The 19,800-nt window shown below is 45.0% G+C and overlaps 1 long non-coding RNA gene across 4 annotated transcripts in view; it reads right to left on the bottom strand.

Moving 5' to 3' along the window:
- LOC104912607 overlaps positions 1-19,780 on the bottom strand; it is a 29,748-nt gene extending 9,968 nt beyond the window's left edge. Inside the window, exons 1-2 of one of the 4 annotated variants that reach the window (XR_004160955.1) lie at positions 19,746-19,780; positions 11,872-11,988 (exon numbers count right to left, since the gene is read on the bottom strand). This is a non-coding gene — a long non-coding RNA (uncharacterized LOC104912607). Of the gene's footprint in view, positions 1-11,871; positions 11,989-17,324; positions 17,588-18,760; positions 18,970-19,358; positions 19,438-19,745 lie in introns of those variants that run through there. The other 3 variants (XR_794778.3, XR_794777.3, XR_002118562.2) reach the window with 3 other exon arrangements.
- Positions 19,781-19,800: the final 20 nt, after the last annotated feature.

The raw sequence follows: 19,800 nt of genomic DNA, 5'->3' as shown, positions 1-19,800 counted from the left end.
CCTTGAACGCCTGCAGGGATGGGGCATCCACAGCTTCCTTGGGCAACCTGTTCCAGTGCCTCACCACCCTCTGGGTGAAAAACTTCCTCCTCATATCCAACCTAAACCTCCCCTGTCTCAGTTTAACACCATTCCCCCTTGTCCTATCACCATCCACCCTCACAAACAGCCGTTCCCCCTCCTGTTCATACGCTCCCTTCAAGCACTGGAAGGCCACAATGAGGTCTCCCTGGAGCCTTCTCTTCTCCAAGCTAAACAAGCCCAGTTCCCTCAGCCTTTCCTCAAAGGAGAGGAGCTCCAGCCCTCTGATCATCTCAGTGCCCTCCTCTGCACCCGCTCCAAGAGCTCCACGTCCTTCCTGTGCTGGAGGCCCCAGGCCTGGATGCAGTGCTGCAGATGGGCCTCACAAGAGCTGAGCAGGGGGGACAAACACCTTCCTCTCCTGCTGCCTAACCTAAGTGAACAGAACCCCATAGTGAACAGAACTGTCATTTAAAAGTCTTTACTTCCTGCCACTCTGTCTGCTGTCACATTTTCAAAGCGTTCTGCCACAACTGAAATTACCAATATTAATAAGCACAGCCTAATTTAGCCCCTGACGTATGAACAGAGCTCACAGTGCTTTACACACTCCACACATTCACTGGGTGAAGTCAAAGGCCAGAAGGTGCCACCAAAGCAGCCCTGTACCTCCACACAGGGAGAACAGATAGACTTCTCCCATGATGCACCCACAGGTATGTCGTTGGCCCACATGCTTTGTGGAGTCACTCCTGCTGGAAGCCACTTGCCCACAAATGGCTGCATACACTTTGTGTTTCGTTTACAAGATGTGTCCCCAGCACATCAGTAGCAGTGGCTACTCAGAGCCACTTTGCCAGCAGGGAATAGGCCAATGTGCAGATAGCAGTGACCTGGGAAGGTGCGGGGATGCTAAGCAAGGCAAATTGGGCTGCAAGGTAAGCTGGCAATTTAGGTACTGTGGAAAAAGAACAAGCAGCTTCTGTACAGCACCCATTAGTGTAAAAGCTAGGATAACACCATTCAATTGTCAATTTGAATATTGGAAGAATTCACCTATTTCAGAGGCAGCAGACCTCTGTATCAGCCTTTCTGCACAGGCAAGCTGCACTGTGAGCATGTAAGGAGAGCTGCCCTGAGGGATGTGCCAATCGTAGAGGAGAACAGCTGCGGGCAACCCAAGGGAGGCCTGGACCTGCATCACACTTCCTGAGCATCTGTGAGCACACTCTTCATACTTCACTTGGCTGGAAGCACCCTCACTTCTGCAGGTCCCACATTTACACCCAGTGCAAATCTAACATACAGACTGGTTTATTAGAACTAGTTCTCCCTGGGTTCCTCTGCCACATTTGTGTTGATAGCATCTGAGGTCTTTGGATACATTAAGTGATGTGTCTGATACATGCTAGCTGTATGTTGTTACCTTCTCCCTCTCCTCTCCTGAAGCAGTCATCACCAAAGTGCTTATTCCTCTCTATTTCAGGAACACGGGCTTTTAGCATCCACGCAGCGCCATTTCAAGCTACAAAAAGGTAAATCAAAGAAGTAGACTGCTTCTGCAGGGAAGATTAAGCACTTACGACATCCCCTGGTTCCTGTAAAAGTCTTTGGAACAATCCTCTCTTCTGCAAGTTACCTTTCCTTCTGGCGTGCCCAATAAACAACCACTGTCAGGCTTTAGGCCACAGAGCAGTCTGCAGTAAGATCCAAGACATCAAAAATACTTGACTGCTCCTTATAGAAACCAAGTCATTCAACACAGCTTACAGTGTCAGTAGGTAACGTGTTGCGGTGTTGTGTTATCTAGACTGAGGAGTAAGGAGCTCCTACCCAATTACGTCACCTTGATGCAATGAGACTCTAAACACATCAAGGTGCAAACAACGGAGGCCAGTAAGGATCAGCCCTTCCCCATTATTTCCGTGAGTTACTCCTATCCTAAGGGATAGGCTTAGACTGATTAAATTTATGAAGGGAGAGAAGTTGTGGATTAGCATTTCTTATGACTAAAATTGCTTATCTGAAAAAGAAATGAATACATTCCCTGACCACTATGGACACCTCTACCTCCACTTTTCTTCCTCTTCTAGCTTTCATCTCTCCCAGACCATAACCTAAACATCATTACCTGCTTCTCTCCCCTCTGTTGTCAGAGAAGAGCCCATTCCCTTCCTTGTTTATATCTTTCCCACCTCAATTAACTCTTCTCACTGTTGGCAAGCTAGAAAGTAATAAACTACAAATGCTACCGAATCTATTGAAAGCTGTCCAGCTTTTGGAAATCCTCCATACAATGAGTGCAGGTCAGTAAAGAGTGCACACATTTCCCCTTTTAAAAGAAGTGTGAATGGATGTCAAACCACATACACTAATACCCTCTTATTTTGCACTCTCCTCAAGACTGAGAGTACATTTTAGAAAGTGACCATGCATTTCAGAAGCAGGCTCAACCAGTAGATTTTTTTCTCTCCTGTGGCAGTGAAAAAAACTGAAGGAACAGAAACCCACAGCAAAACCACAATTAACCTACAGAGAGAAAATTAAGCGCTGCGAGCACACCCACACCAGAAGCCTCTTTTTCACTGCAATTAGCTGCTGGCAGTAAGCTTGCAAAGCCAAGACAGCATCTAATGTCTTCCACACACACCTCAGGTAGGAACACACTACTGCTGAAACAGCAGGATCTAAATTTTCACTGCTGGCTGCTTTGAACTTCCAGCTTCCCAAAAGCTGATGACTTTTCTTCTTATAGAACAGCAACCTTAGTAGGCATGTGGAAAAAGAGGCCAGATCTGATGCTAAAAAGATATGGATGACAACAAAACACTGGTGTGCCACGCTGTTCAAGTGAGAGGAAACAATAAATCTTTATATTGACACATTACAATATGATTATATTGTAATTGCAACATCCTTGTGAGACAAATCATGCTATTTGCTTTTGAGAAACTCTTAAAATAAGATAAAAGGCACTCAGCAAATTAAAGAGTTTTTCTATATGTCATCAAACATTGGTTAATGATCCTGCCTTCATACAAAGGCTGCAGAAGAGACACATCCCAAGGAAGCACCTCACCAACCAGTTCACAAAACACCTCTTGCAGCCCTGGCTTCAGTCGTGCTTTGTGAGCAAAACGTATGGAGGATCCTTCCAGACCAAGCTCAAGGTGAACACGGTGACTCACAGATCAGCACTTGGTCCCAGAAGGCACAGATACACTAATCAGTTGGAGCTGGGGAAGCCTGCAGCTATGCAACATCTTCTACAGTGCTTCTTGGGCACTAATAAAGCTAACAGTCATTATCAAAGCTGTATTTTACATCTTATTTCTTACTGAAGAGCCAAAAGGAAACCTCCCTACACCTCCAACTCACAATAGCAGCAGTAGCTCCATTCTTCCAGCACAGAACAGGCTGTAAATATTGGCTGAAAACAGTTATTCCTGCTGGGGACTGGTAAGTGACCATAATTGTTGGCAGCAGTTGGGGGCCAGGGGAGTCTCTCTTGTGCCAAACAGCAGACAGAACAAAACAAAAAATGACTGCACCTTGCATACACTGCAACTGCTGATCCTAGATAGTCTTGAAAGAGCCATAGTCTTGAAACACCCAGGGGATTCTTGAGTTTGTGTTTAAGTTGAAAGAGGAAAAAAAAAAACATTTTAGAACAGCTCTACTCAACTACCAAAACTACTTAAAAGCAAAATGACTGAGAACGTGCTCTGCCCTTTGTGCCTCACATTCAAAGCTAAGACAGTATCACAGAAGGGAACATCACCAAAACATCTGCAGACCTGTGCACAGTGATGCTGGTTAGGATTTTCCTTTCACCAATAGAGTTCACTCCAGAAACACAATCCTAGCATGCTACCAAGGTATTTCTGATTGATCTCAGTAAATAAAATAAACACAAGCCATGAACAGAAAATACATACACAGTGCACTGCTTACCAAGCACAAAGCTCAGCCACATCAATAAAGAATATCATATATTTTCCCCATCTTCTTCAATCAATAACACCCAGTAGTTTGTTTAGCTTTTCATGAGAAATCCTTTGCATAAGCTGATCGATATATAGCAATTTGTGGACAAAATAGTTGAAGTTCTGTTATTGAATCCTCAACTCCTACCAAGTATCTGTGTTAGCTGGGTTGCAAACCTGAAGGTCAAAAGCTATATGTTGACATGGATTTACCGACTGGCCCCCAGAAGACTAAGTAGTAAAGGGAGAATCCAGAAAGGCCAAAAGACAACTCAGTATATCTTCTGAAGACTACACCAGGATTTCCACAGGAGGAGACTGCTGGCTGGGATATAAAGCAATCCTTGAGAAACCATTCTGTTCATCTTCTGCAGAACTGCTACCCGTTGTATAGGAAGATGACAAGCAGAGTTTGTAACCTGGTGAACTTTAGGGCTGAAGAGAAGGAGAGCTGTAGCAGGTGGCCTTTGAGATCAAGGTCTTTGCTACTGCAGTTTCAGTATGTATTCTCTTGCTCCAGGCAATCACTTGCTCTCCCACAATTCCCAGAAAGACCAAATTCTGCTTCAGAGGTCAAACAAAGGTCAGGAAATCTTGACTCTCAAAGAAAAGTATCTTGGAAACATGAAGCAATCAGAACAGGGGCTTTCTTCCCCCCGTAAAGTGCCCAAGGTAACAAAGGTAATCAAGATAAAGGCACAAAGTAAGACTTTGACTGCAGACACTAAGTATCTAAAAGAGGTATGACTTTTCTAGCTTGGGCTTTGTGAAAATCACTTCAGATGACACAAACGACAATTTTCTTTAGATCATTAAAAGAGCCAGCCATGAAAAATGTTTAATGCTCACTTCTGCCTCCCCTCTGGGCTTGTCTTCTTTCCTCCTCTGTGTAAGTAACAAGTTGATCAGGTTCCTTCCTGCATGCATCACTGGGAGGCATTACAGAAACAGTACAGGGAAAAGCATGCCTTGGGAAAAGGAGGTGAAAAAGCTACGTTGAAAATTGCTTGCCATCATCTCCAAACAGCTCAGTATCACTAGGCAGTTGAAGTTATTTACTGGCATTTCTCAGCTGCTGTCCCTTTTCTGCTCCCAGCACTGAGAAAACACCACCACTGCAGGTCCTCCATGGAAGCCACGTGCTATGCTGGTACTGGATGGGAGAGGAATGATCCTGAGTGGCTCAGTGGATCTTAGTTTCAGATGGGATGGAATTGTTTTCTTCAGAGTATCTGGTACGATGCTATGTTTAGGTTCTAGGAGAAAAACAATGTTGCTGCCACATGGACGTTTGTAGCTGCTGCTAAGCAGCAGTGTACAGAGCCCAGGCTGTCTGTAGCAAAGGGCCCAAGGAGCTGGGAGGGAACAAACAGAATTAAGACAGCTGACTTAAAGTGGCCAAAGGGATATTCCATACCATATGAAGAGGGTGAGAGTTCATCTCTCACTCTTCCGCTGCTCAGGGCCTAACTGGGCATCAGTCAGGGGGCAGTGAGCCATTGCTTGTGCATCACTTTTAGACACATTCATATATGTCGTAACTACTATCCTCTTCCTTTTCTGTCTTAGTAGTTTTATCTCAACCCACGAGTTCCACTCTGAGTTTTTTTTTATTCTCTCCCCCATCCTACTGGGAAGGGAGGAGTGAGGGAATGATGGGGTGGTGCTGAGCCACCTGCTGGGTTAAACCACAACACCCAGCTGTCAGGAACTGAGAAGAACCCTTCCCTGACAAACACACAGGTCAGAAGAGCTCATCCATCTGCCCTCCCTGCCCTACTGTACATTTGCACGCAGTTTGCTCTTTTTCTTTTTAAGCACCAGAAAGAGTGAAAATAATTCCTAATCCACTCACATGCTTTGACATCATTAGTCTAACTTCTGTTTTCACTGGTAACTGCACCTCACACCTCTTGCAGCTCTGACTTCTGTTGCTGTTGTGTACTTTTCCCCCTAACTAGTAAGAGTGAGAGCTGGCGCTTCCCTCACCCCTTTTCCTCCTCTTGTTGAAACCTTATTTCCACTGCTCTAATGGTTCTTGACTTAACTAGGACAAGGAAAATTATTCTGGGCTTCTCTGTCCTAGTGGTGCAGCTATTCAATATTAACCATCCAGAGCACTAAAAAGTCACACTGGAGCCTCAGGCAACCATTCTAATGTTCCCTTCAATTCATAGTTTAATATAACCACCCAGCTTTACCAGATATGTCCATAGCCACTGCATTCACTGCTACATATATCCACTTTCTTTTTGTACAGAAATACTCCAGCATGAACAAAATTGAGAAAGTTCTGTTCGTGGCTATGCATGATGATGTTTGTGGGACAGCACTCTTCCTGAGAGGTCCTAATAAGTCAAAGAGACAGATATGTAAGCAGACCTTAACTTTGTATCATCCAACACCCAATACCAATGTCACTGCCCTTTTATTTTTCCTATGGGTACAAAGTGTTTCTGTAGAATTGGGTTCACTTCACCCACAGCAGAGCAGTTTGCAAACCATAGCGTGTGTACCACTGAGGATAGAGCTCTTTTCAAAGCAAATCAAAACAAAAACCTTTGTGGCATATATCCTAATTCTACTGCACAGCTTTGTCATTTCTGATGCTGAACAACAAAATGAAGTTGTTTTTCAAAGCACTATAAGCAAGCAAATCACCTGCATTTTTTCAGACGTCACTTCCCATAAATTGCCAATATTTAACTGTAAGAGACAGCTTGCTAGGTACATGTATTGCTACCTCCTGTAAGAAAAGTGCACATGGGCTAGGTTTTGCAACTCTCCTCTCAGGCTGGTTTCAATTGCCCAGAGTCTGCACTTGAAAGAACCTGCCTTGACATAAGCTCAGCACTCAGTTGCGGTGCTCAGAGTACAGTACTTCCCCACTGACAAGCAAGGAATTCAACACCAGCTCATTTTGCTGTGTGCACTTGGCCATCCTGATGCTAGAAACAGCTGGCTGAAGGCTGAGATCCATACAGGACAGGGCAAATACAGGGACTGCTATAATCACTAAGCCCCATGAGGGCTGCCACCAGCAGGTCCCCACATCCCTGCCACTAGCAGGAACCCCCTGCACCTTGAGCTGTCACCTCATCACCTCTACAAAAACATCACTGAGACAACAAATTCACTGTCCTTGCTGCAGTCAAGACCAGGTCAGCATAACAAACCCAGGGGAGGGTTTTGCAACTGGAAGCTCTCACCATTTTCCTTGCAGTTAGTGCACACGTAGTACAACAAGCTTGTGCACCCTGTGCATCAGCGAGCGTGCATTTCATTCACAGCCACTACCACAGAACCTCGGGAACAGAGAGCTTTAAAATCAGAAACAGCATAAAACCAAGCAATGTGCTTCTGTATGAAACAGCAGCTGAGACTGCCTGCACTTGGCCTTGCAGGCTTCCACTTTAATTGCAGCACACGGGAGTGCATTAATAACAATGTCAGAAAGCCCAGCATCCACTTCATTTATTTTGACGAAGGTTTTCTCTGCCCTCATCCTCACTGACGACGCGTGTCAGAGGAAGGTCAAAATGGCTAAATCTTCTCCTGCACTGTACAAAAAGGCCTGGAGAAGAGCAGTAAATTTAGCCCTTTCCATTTTCACCGTGGCTGAAGAAAGAACGGAAGGAATTTATTACCATCACATTGACTCTGGCATAACCTGGCTGCTTTTATCAACGTTGCTTAATTTAAGAGATAAAACCAGAGCTCCTTTTTGCCTGAGATTAAAAAGATCCATCAACTCAAAGATAGCAGTTAGGTTTCAAGGAAAAATAAAGCATGGGAACACATATGTGAGCAGAAGACTTGAGCACCTCTCCCAGCATGGTTATCTCGACACAAACCACACTGCAGTGCTCATGCACCAGGGAATGGAGACAGAGTCAGGTGTTAAATAAACCAAGCACCTTATCAACAACACTAAACTTCTCCTTTACTCAGCAGCGTTGAGTAAACACGTTAGTTTAATAGAAATGTAATTATATTTCAAGATGGCAAGTGCAAATGTTCTGGAGAAACAATATCTTCTTATTTGATAAGACAACATGCAGACAAATAAAGCTAGCTGGCAAATTTACAACAAAGCAAAAGCTGAACTTCTCTCACACTTATGTAGCTCATCATTACACATAGCCATAATGCAATCCAACATTGTTCAATAAGTCCACTCAACATATAGACACAGGAAAAATATATACCATAAGAATAGAATTGTTATACTCAGGAAGCTGGGGGAAACACTGCAACAATCCTATGTGATAATTCAGGCTACTAAAGCTACCAAACTAAATGACAGCATAATGTGCTCTGCTAACCAAAATGGATTTTCTTCATAGCAGAACTTAATAGAAGGCAGACACACTGTGGCCATCAGTCCGGATGCTCTAAAGCAGGCTGCAGACTGGCACTGTGAGATCCCAAATCAGGGAGCCCTAAAGCATTGTTCATAGAAAGCTAATCAAGGAGCAGTGGCTGTGTAAATCAGCTCTAAGAGCATCAGGTCTCAGGCAGATATTGATGGAGCAGCCCGCTTCACCATTAAGTGAAGGCTGTCAGATCCCAGCAGCAATACTTCACACCCCGCTGAAGCAAAACAGCTCCCAACACAGCAAAATGAAGCATCCAAAAAAGTCTGTGTACATCTACCAACCGAGCTATCAAATTCACTGCCCCGGTGTTGACAGCAGCTATAAATTCAACGTGGGGATGAGTCTGATGGATCTTCCTCTAGGAAACTTGGTGTTTGTCTCAGGTTGTTACACTACTGGTACCATAAATGAGTTGTGTCTACTACAGTTTCAGTTTACAACATGAAATCCTTAAGCTCTCCAAAAACAATCTCTAGTGATGGCTAGGATCGCTCCCCTTGGCTGAAGGGAATAACCAATGCCCTGCAGACAGCATCAGTAGCAGCAATGGACTGTCTAAGGGTTTATGCAGCTTTCCTTCACAACTTTAGTACCCACTGGGCTTGAGAGCTCCCCCAAAAATGGACTCATCCATCCAGCACTGGAAACGTTCCCTCTACCAGAGAAAGTACAGGTGGATGGCAATGGACTCTGGCTGGACAGCACCATCTGGTTTTGAGACTTTGCCCCATGTTCAGACTGTTCTTATTTAGTCAAGGTTTACATTAAATTGGTGACAAATGCTTCTCTCAAGGAGAAAAGAATTTAGTCCAAAAACACTGAGGCAATTCCTACAAGGCCACAGGTGATGCCGTTAGGGACAGAAAGACAAAGGACAGAAACTAACTAAGACCTATGTCTATGCAAGGTCTTTTTCTTAGGACAGAAGCATGCTGCTGTCTCACTCACATGAAAAAATGGGCATAAGTCCACAGCCTCAATAAAACTGAGTGGTTATCCCGTATCTAAATGCAAGCAAGCCTTAGAGCACCAGCACAGGCTGGAGGGCAACACGTGCCCCACTCCCTCCCAGCAAAGCTTCTTGGTGAGTGCAGGTACTCCCAGTGCTCTGCCCCCACATGTAAGCTGCAAACCTCCTCTCCTAGGAGACAGTAACATGGCACCAGTGCTCAGCCACCCCTGGCTCAGGCCACTGCTGCAGAAGCACGGCTCACAGCTCTCCAGTGCTAAAGCCCTATCTGCAGCAATCAGCCATCCTCTGAGGCAGTCAAGCAGGAACAATGTGCTGACACCTCCTGCTGCAGTGACAGCTCTGAACACAGCACGTCCTGGTACTCCCAGGGGAGGAGGCCAGAGAAGCACTGCCTCCTGTGCCCTATCCTACAGGACGGATGCAATCAGAACACACAGCAGATCCAGCTTGCAGGCCATCTGGCTTACCACAATGCTGCCTCTGATCAGCCTCCTCTGATCAAGAGGAGGCTTAGAGCCAAGAATCAGTACCAACTGTTTTAATGGAAACATCTCCAAATATTTTTCCAGCTACTGTTGAAAATACGTACTCTAACAAGGCCAGAACAGCAACGAGGACCAATGGAGATTCTCTCCCTACCACGGCACCGTGAGAAGATCCTGTGCTGAGAAAAGCTGTTGGGGTTGTGATCGCAGGTAAGAAACTAGCTGGTCAACCACAAGCAAGAAATTGGAGCACTCAAAGCAGACAGTATCAGAATGCCAGCACTACCTGGTATTTACCTAATGACTCATGCAGAGAAGAATCCATTCATTCAGGTGTACTGACCTACAGTCAGTGAACAGGTAGCAGGAGAGCTTACGAAATGACTGGAAGCTCAGCTCTTCCTGACTTCAGAGAACAAAGAAGCTTTGTAGCAAGAAAAACATCCTTTCACAGTCTCTTTCTCACTGTTGCTCAATCTTTCTCCAGAGTTGAAAAATGCACTTTCTACCAAGATGCAAAAACAGAAGACACAGAGCACAAGAAAGATCACATGTTTCTGTTGATCTACATAAACAAAAAAGTACAGATTACACCAGAATAAATACTGCCAAGTTTCCTAGAATCCTAGTTTTCTAGATTTTTCTAGCAATAGGATTCACAGATAACATTTTACCTTCTAACCATCCTTCACACATGCACAAACAGCATCAGGTGTAACTACTGACTTCTGCAATCACTCAAATGTCACAACAATTTTTTTAATGTCAGATATTAATATACAGATAGTTACTGGTGCAGAATTCATAATGCAAACTTAAAAGATCCCTCCAAAAATAACTGAAGATCATTAACAAATACAGAACTATTCACAGCCTCTTTACATGAAAGGGGTGCATAATTTGGAAAGCAACTAGGGCACTCCAAGTTCAATGATTAGTGTAGTTTGAAAGTGTAGGCTGGAAAAACAGTATATATAGATATAGATATATATAGACACATGAAACACATGCAAAGGACACAAGGCTTCTTTTATACCCTTATTAAAGTCATAGTAAAGTCTAAACCACCATGTTTTAAATCTTAACTGTTTGTGACTTTTCCTATTTTGATTTCTGTTATTAAAGGATTTTAAAATATCACTGTACGGTCACTGCCTACAGCCCTAAGGGGCTGAGTACAGAAATAACATAAAAGATACCACAAACTCTACAAAATAAGATGGATTTCATTTCATTGAAGCACTGTGTTCTTTACTTTGGGGAAATTAATTTACCATCCTTGACAGCAGGCATTCTTCTTCAGCTGCTCTGAGCACTGATAACATCACTTGAGGTATGACTGCAACTGAATTTGAAGAAGCCTTATCTAATTTAATACATTCAGCAATCTGAAGTTTGTCTTGCAAACTTAACTTTCCCATCCTACAAGTAAAACGCCTCTCTCATCCTCCAAAAATTATCCATGCTCTATGTAACAATCAGAAAGATCAACGGGGTGGAATGGTGATACAGGAGGTGCAATGACAAAGGGACTAGCATGATGGAAAGGTGTCAAAAGGAAAAGGGAAAGTGCTCACCTGTCTCTGAGGATCAAGGCTCAGAGGGAAAACTCCACAAGGGGGGGATCTCCAAGCAGAGATCCTTCCCCTGTGGCAGTCAACCCTTAAATGAGGTCTAAGAGAGGTGGAGCCAAGCCTTCACCTGTGCTCCCAGGGCTGACTGGGTTCTTTCCCCAGGTGTTCAATCAGTGGTCAGGCTGTGACTCACCAGCTCCCATACACTCCATCTTCTTCACTAAGCACTCCATTTTTTTCAAGAGTTTGGAAATTAACAATAATTCACTGACGTGGTAGAAAGTACACCTACTTCCCAGATATTTCTTCCAATGGCAAAACACATCGCTTCACAAGCATGCTTCTATGGGCTGTGCCTTCCCACAGAAGCAGCTGCGCACTATCTTTGGGATGACTGATGGTCAAGTCCCAGAACATCAAACAGCTCATCTGTCACAAACAAAACCCACTCACCTTCAAAACATGCTAGTTTCCAGCAGAAACGCGTGAATAGGCTCATTTTGGAAGATGTAGTGGTCCATCAGTTTTTGTACTTATGTTTCTTTGCTGTTCCTCTCAGAAACGGGTATTCTGAAGATATAAAAAGAATCTCAACTTAAAATACAGCACACTCTCAGAAAATGATACTATATTACACAAGCATTACATTTTTCCTGCTTTTTGCCTGGCATACCGAAAGGTCACCTGAAACCAACCTGATAGGTCCAGCTATTGAACAACTCTGCTGACTTATCTCAAAAGAAGCAGTAAGGACTCCTTGCTTTACCCCTGTGACCCTCAGAGTTTACACATTTACTATCTGCTTTACAGTAGCATACTGAGAATTTACCCTGAAGGTTATGAATGGATATGTGATTCTATGAGTCTATAAGTGACTTGAAAGTCACACTTGGTGCCAGAACTGAGAATTACACCATACTACTGACGGTCTCTTTTCACCTTGTCTGCCGCATTTTCATAGAATCACACAATGGCCTGAGTTGAAAAGGACCACAATGCTCATCTAGTTTCAACCTCACTGCTATGTGCAGGGTCGCCAACCACCAGATCAGGCTGCCCAGAGCCACATCCAGCCTGACCAGGGAGGCATCCACAACTTCCTTGGGCAACCTGTTTTACATAGCTTCTCTTCAGAGAAGGATCTGGGTGTCCTGCTGGCCAGCAGTGTGCCCTTGTGGCCGAGACAGCCTATGGGACCCCAGGTGCATAACACAGAGCTGAGGGAGGTTCTTCCCCACTGCTCTGCCCTGGTGAGGCCACAGCTGGAGCACTGTGCCCAGTTCTGGGCTCCCAGTGCCAGACAGACAGGGAAGTGCTGCGGAGAGCCCAGTGGAGGGCTACAGGGATGTTCAAACCTTAATTCCACCAAGGTTTCCTCAATAATAGACTAGATTCCTTGGCCTCATTAGGGACGCTCAATTCCAATTGTGCAACACAAGAAGAGCACTTCACCTGTTTGGGGTTTTGAGACTTTGATGCAGGTTTGGAAAATTAGCCTGAAAACACAAAGTCAAAACATTCAGATTGTAAACAAGCAAACACCACATTGGAAACAAATTCCATATCAGGCCTATTTCGCAACCAAAATAATTCAAATGCTAGCAGGAATCATCCCAATTCCATAAGTGGTTCACTACGAGATTAACCAAGGTCACGTTCTCTTACATTAAGATTTTTAAAAGATACCTCCCCTGAAAAGCCCCCCTCTAGGGTACCAACCACATTATGAAGCTCAGTGTTCCTGCACATCAGCACAACCTACATCAAAGCGTGCTACAGCCTGCCAAGTGCTGGCTGTCCAAGCAGAGGCTGCATGACTTCTAAGTGAGAGATATCCGCATCCGAGAGCCTCCTAGACCGTGTGAGAGCTGCAGCTGGATATTCAGAGATAACTGCCAACTCATTAAAATCCAACATTAAAAGTTTATTAAATATGCAAGCATTAATGGAACTGGACTAGCAGCTATTTAGACAGATAAAATTCAACACAGCGTGTCCTGCTGCTCCTGTTATCGCTATTACGTAGGCTGCCCTTTTGCAGTGTCCATGAAAGGGTCACAGTGCTAGCCAAGGCAGTGAAACCCTCCATCTGTTTTAGTTTACTCAGGTCACATTCACAAGATTCCCAGCAGCCAGGAAGCCTAGAAAAAGACAGCTACTTCCCAGCAACTCCAGCTTAGCATGTGCTGCTACACTAGACTGCTGGAGATGCAACCTTCCCAAGAGCTTTTACCCCCTTTGGCCACAGCTGCTGGACAAGTCCCACACCTCTCAGCAGGCTCACAGGTAGGCAGGTTTGGTATATATATTCCCAGCCCTCAGTTCTTCTCACTTTTCTGCTGGAGTTGGAAGAGAAGGAGAGTGGTGTGTCAGACAGACAAGATAGACCAAAGAATGCCAACCACTTCTGTACCTCCAGGGAACCCTTAGGGCACCCAACCCATGCACAAAGCCCTGCTCGGAGATACTCATTTACAGCTATCCAGAAACAAGCACCAGAGTCCTCCATGCAGATGGTAACCCCAGTACAGCTCCACAAAGTGCAGTTTCATTCCTGGATGACTCTGCAAAGCTTCAGAGCTTGGTGAGTAACTATACCAAGAACACAGAGGTTTGTTCTGAGTGATATCAGACTTGGAAGAGTTCTTCACTGAAACTCTTAGCATCATTTGATCTGGCCCAGGGGGCATAGGGACATACTTATCCCACAAAGCATAAACAAACTCATGGAAGCCTCTAGTGCACCTCCAAGCAGCTCTGGCAATAGCCTTGCTCTCGGTAGTGACTTCTAAGAGTATCTGGAAGATTTAATCCCCTAATTAAACAAAAAAGTCTTCTCTCAGCACACAAGTGTGGTAAATCACTTACGCCTTGGAGATGCAAAGTTTCTGAAAAAGACCGTAATGAAATCTTAAGGAGCAATTAGGAGAAAGCATGACTTAACAGGAAAAAAAATAAGGAATATGAATTATTGTCACCTCTGACAAAAGCACTGAGCTCACTGAACACTAAAAAAGGGGAAATCAGCCTTTTTGGCTGGGCAGGTTTCCTAGCAGCATTTTTCCTAGTAACGATGACAGTCTCTTACTGGAGAACACTGATTTAAGTTTAAGAACTATCTAGCACTCAGCCTATGCAATCCAATACATTAATTCAAAATTTAACCTGTTTTTTGGTGCTGTAACCATACAGGTCTCCCACAAAACTGGCAGAAGGCCCCAGGATCTGTTGGCCAGGAGGGAATCTGACACAACACAACACATGACGCTTTGCAGAACCACAAGCAGCAGCAGCCTGTTTGGAGTCAGTACAAAACCCTGCAGCTGACTGTCTACTCAGTCACCTCACTGAGCTCCCAAACATAACTGTATTAAACCACTCCCATCAACAGTTTCCATTATTCCTCCCCAGCAGCTCTTGCCCCCAGGAGAAAACAATGGGTGATTGAACATAAAAATAATCTAGCTTGCAGGCAATACTTCCAAAGTCTTGTCATGAGCATGCTGCAGGAGGAGTCTCTCATCACAAAAACACAACAAATCAGTTACCAGGCAGCACTACTTCCTCCCCTTACTGATAGGCAGGTACATCGAAACTACAGCTCATTTGCATTCCTCAAGTACAATAACCTATTAAAAAAGTACTACATTTGTAAGTGAATCAGGAAGGTCAAAGCGCTCTTAGTCATCCAGCTGCTATGTTAACCTTTGCTTAGGAAGGGATGAAAAGAAACCTCCCAGGCAGCCCCATGACTAGAAAAAAAAAAAACTTTTAAACATCCTCGCTCTGCCACTGAGCAATACCACAAAGAAAGTCTGGTTGTTATAAGGCAAACAGGCAGAAAACAAACGATGCTAAGGAAATCGGGCTGCTGCCTGCTGTGGTCCTTGGCACCGCCAGCATGGGAGCCCAACACCACTACTATCCCAGCAGTATTTAACCTCCTGGTGGATCTGGAGCCAGCAACAGAGCTGGATACACAGCACCGGTGGGAAACCGCTCTTCAGGAAACACTCAAGCAGTCCAGAGGCAGGCACTGATAACGGAGGGAACATGACTGCTGTTAGTGCTAAGCTAACACAGCAGAGTCACTGAGCAAAGGCCCGAGCTGTGGCAGCCACGGTACCAGGCACCAAACAAGACAGTGACAATGCAGCCTGACGAGTCGTGCCAGCACAGCGATCCAGAGCTGCAGATGCCAGGAGCATTGGCCTTTATCTGCAAGCTGATGGGCAAATCTGTTGAGCTAAGAAAAGAGTAGCTGCAGTTCACAAATCTGAAGAAGAGAACAAGATGTTTCCTGGCAAGACAAAAGGAGTAAAAAACGTTTTCTCACCCACTTGCTGCTTGCATTGCTACTTTCCCCTCAACTTGGCTCTGAAGTCGGACAGGCTGGCCACTTCTCTGCTAAGAAAGCTCCAAAAATAGCACACACAAATGCAGTGGATTCTACTTTGGAACACACCATGGACAGTGGTCTTTGTACACAGCTCACACCACAGCAGTACACTCACACTTGGTAGATAGTATCACACAAGGATAAACATAGGCCACATATGCAGAGAAAAAGATATTCAGACATCAAAGATATCATAGATGTCATCCTCAGAGTCAGGAAATGAATATCTATTAAAGCAGCCTGCGAGTGCTGGGGTACAGCTCAATAAGAGCCAGATGGGCTAAAGGAAAAACCAGCTTCATGGGATAGTTTAGAAGGTGGTGGTTCTTTTTTTTCCACTAAATTGTCTGATGACTCATTAAAGAGAAATCTTTGTGATGTAACTATTCAGTTAGACATGAGACTTATACAAAGAACTCTCATAATCAGCTCTCCAAGTAATCCTCTGATCACCATCTGGAGTTCAATCTAAATCCTGATCTCAGTTACGCTAAGTGCCCGTGCACCTCTGAAACTGAGAATTTGCTATAAACACACCTGAGATGAACCATATCCTGACAGCAAGTTCACAGAGAGGTAAAAGAGAACAGAAATGCTAAAAGCCTGAACTGCCTTTTACTCCTCCAGCTCTTCACAGACATCCCTACGTTGCAGAATAGCCACAGACTGTGCCAGAGGCAACTCCTGTCCATCACATCTAGGGAGAGGTTTCAAAACGAGTAAGTAGAAAGGCAGGACTTATCAGCACAATGCTACAGCTAGAACAAAATGTTTCTTCTGGCAAGCAAAAACAAAAACATATGCAAGGAATCAGTTATTTTATAAGTAACTCAAAAAGTCTTACCACTGCAGCAGGCAGAAATTCCTTCACCTAAAGCACCATAAAAAGCAGGGCTTTTCAGCTGTAGTTAGTTTTTTGATGGCGGTTTTTTTTCTCCTAATTATCTGGAGCTCCTATTCCCATGGGGCAAACAAGGAAGTCTGAGATGCCTCCTACCTACAAAGCCTCTTAGCTTGAGAAATGAGTTCTCTTACATACAGTGCTTGGTGTCACATGCCTGGCTGTCCACAGCAAAGCACTCAAGACGTGTCACATTGCCGAGGAACGCATCTAATCTCATCAGTTCCAGAGGAATTCTCCTCTTTTCAAAGCAGTTTATCAATGACATTTTAGACCTCTGCAAGAAAGCCCACCACAGCAAGGAAAGAGGCATTGAGTAAGCTGAAAACATCCAAGCAAGTATGCTTAGTTCATACTTGACAGCAAAATGCTTACAAAAATAAGGATACTTTTTTTTCTTGGTTTGGTTGTTGTTGCTGTTTTCCAAATTACAATGTATATTAAAACCAAAAAGCTTTCTGAGCTTCTTGAAGGAAGGAAGAGCCAGGCACAGAGTTTCTTCCAGCTAAAGGTATGTTTAAGTATAAACAAGAGTTAGATTAGAAAACCAACCAGACGTGACAAAGGCACTCATTTCCCCATGAGGGGAGGTACAACCCCAATTACCTGCTCACACCACGCAGCAGAGACTACCAGCAGTCGACACACCAGCATACTACAGGATGCTTTAAGATCACAATGCAAAAACAAACCAAAAAAGCTAACACCTTTTATATTCTTATTTCATACTCGTCTGGAAATGGTGTTTTCATTAATTTCTATCTAAGTTGGAGGTAAGGAGGCACTAGAGGCCGAGCGTCCCGGGGCGGTTAGCTGCTGGGGAGCACAGACTGCTCCAGTCTGGAGGGTGAGAGTTCTACCTTGTCATTATCTTTGGCAAAGCACTTCCCTCCTGGCTCCAGCAACTGATGTTCATAAGAGTTTCACGAGACCAAAGTCCTGTGCAGCAAGTAAATATTTAACTTCAGCACTGTACTGTGGGGACCCACCTAGAGCATTTGACATAGGAGCCTACTTACACTATCTTTTCTAACCAAGAATAATCAATGGCAATTTATCTTCTTTAGGAGAAGTCGTAAAGATAAACTCCACAAGGACAGCAGTTAAGTTTTAGAGCTAATAATTTTAATAGAAGACCCAAAAGTGAATAGTCCCAGGAAAGGAGATCAAGCACTGTGATATGTACTCCAAAACAGGTTCAGGAGGAAGGGCAGAGGCCACAGTGCAAAAGTCATTTACAACCTAAGCACACAGAGTTCTGGAAGCTCAAGAAAAAACATTTTATCACTGCAATCCTGCCATTAAACTTTGTCACCAAGTCCTACATAAAGTTCTTGGACTTCACAAGGCAAAGCATTTACTCTCCACTAAATGTCTGGATAAAATAGACGAACTGCTGTACCACCACAGACTTAGAAATAATATGATTAGCATGGAGGCTGATGTTTGTTTCCAGGCAGAAAGTCTGCTCTTAGTCTTAGTGCAACACGTTTAGATCCCAGCAATATTCTTTGCATTCCTCCAACATAAATTACTGCTAATATTCTCACTCCAGGTAGAGATCATTCTGATGTCTCCAACAGCTCTAAAAACAAAATCGCAATCAAAAGCCATTCAGAGCAATTACCTGTTTACTGCATACCAGTTGTTTTACCACCTGTTTTCTTTATCTAAATGTGACTTATTTTTTCTCATTTCTACTGGTCTGAACACCAGTTTCAGCAATGATTCTGGAACACCTACTGGCAATAATCACTACAGGTAAATTTCTTATACTTCTGCAGTGCTGCACTTCCAGCTCTCCGATGCTAATGCAGACCAGCCCCAAATGTAAAGCTTTCCAGGAAACAAACTAAAAACATCCACATTGCTTTTTGCAGGGCACGAGGGGGCTGAGAATACTGACCCACGACGAAATAAGGAGGCAGACAGCGGTGCACAGCTTAAACTAAACTGAGCAGGACCGGAGGGAAGCGGAGAACAAGATTTTCCAGTTTCAAGCAAGAAGAATAAGGAAAAGCAAAGCCAGGAGGGCCGCTCACCTGTCCAAGGAATCGCAGCCTCGGGCACGCTTTCAGAAGCTGCTGTACAGCCTAGAATCCGAGCAGTGCCCAGCTGGGCGGACCTGCCGCTCCCCCTTACACACAGCCTGTGCTCACTGCGCTTCCATCCAGCGCTGAGCGCTGCCAGCAGGGAGCCGGCCAGCCACGCAGGCACTCACACCGAGAGGCAATGAAAGGAGGTAACGGGAGGATGGGAAGGAGGCGCACAGGGCTGCCCTTCTCGGCTGCAACGTTACCTAAAGCCTTCTCTCCTGACACTGTACCCTCACTGACAGGGTTACCAAGCAGCGTAAGCTTTCACAGCTCAAACAGAGCTGGAATTAGGAACCAAACGCACCTCCGGATTACTGCTGAGAGCAGTATTTCTCTTTATTTTCCCGTTCTGCTTTGAGAAGGAGACGGGAGTAAGGCCAGTACAAGCAGAGGACAGAAGGAAGGAACACGAAGCAGTAAGGCGACCTCAGAACTGTCACGCAGCAGAACTCCCACGAGAGGGGAGGGCGATGGGTTCCACCCCACTTTCTCCCCACGTTTCCCTTCCTTTGCACAACGCTGCGGGCACGTTGCTCGCACCCACCTCCATCTCCACCGAGCGGGACCACGAAGCGGGGGCTGACCCCATAAAACCACTAAGACTACGGCAAGCGTTTGTTAAAACCGATGATGGCAGCGCGGCACCGGAGCTGTACGGAGATGTTCCGATGTGCCGACTGCCTCCGAAGCGTTCTGTCCAGACGGGATTACGACACAGCGCAGCCTCAGCAATAATCCGCTTCGGGGCTGCCTGCAGACGTACCCAAACGCTTCTACCCGCCCGCTAAGAGGAGGCGACGTGCAACGGACGCCCCAAAGCCGCTGGCAGGCAGCGCCAGCCCGCATCCCCGGCTATGTAACTTCACCATCTACCGCCACGTAACTTCAGCTCCTTAAACGCGCTAAACTTCTTTTTGTCGTGCGTGCCAACCTGGCAGCTACGGCCTTACAACCAGGCAGCTCCCGGCGCGCATCCCGGCTTCCCC

The sequence above is a fragment of the Meleagris gallopavo genome, chromosome 11 (assembly GCF_000146605.3).
Source record: "Meleagris gallopavo isolate NT-WF06-2002-E0010 breed Aviagen turkey brand Nicholas breeding stock chromosome 11, Turkey_5.1, whole genome shotgun sequence".
Classification (NCBI taxonomy): Eukaryota; Metazoa; Chordata; class Aves; order Galliformes; family Phasianidae; genus Meleagris; species Meleagris gallopavo.
This window is presented reverse-complemented; position numbering and strand designations above follow the sequence as displayed.